Raw genomic sequence first — 252 nt, 5'->3', positions numbered from 1 at the left:
CTCTCCTCCACATCACGAGTAGACACGCCCCTTACTGCTGATTGGCCTCAAGTTTGTTTTGCTATTCGGCCCGAATCAGTTTTCTAAAGTGTTTTTGAAAAATCACATACCCTGCGGTTAATAAACAGAACTGCACACATCCCGCGGAAGAACATTCCAACCGGAGCTACTTCTCTAAGTTTATGTCTATGGCGATTCACGCAGGTATGTGTTACTCCGCAGCGGCGACGACCCGACCAGGCTACAATAGTC

Source organism: Sinocyclocheilus rhinocerous, unplaced genomic scaffold, assembly GCF_001515625.1.
Source record: "Sinocyclocheilus rhinocerous isolate Xijiao unplaced genomic scaffold, SAMN03320098_v1.1 scaffold960, whole genome shotgun sequence".
NCBI lineage: Eukaryota > Metazoa > Chordata > Actinopteri > Cypriniformes > Cyprinidae > Sinocyclocheilus > Sinocyclocheilus rhinocerous.
This window is presented reverse-complemented; position numbering follows the sequence as displayed.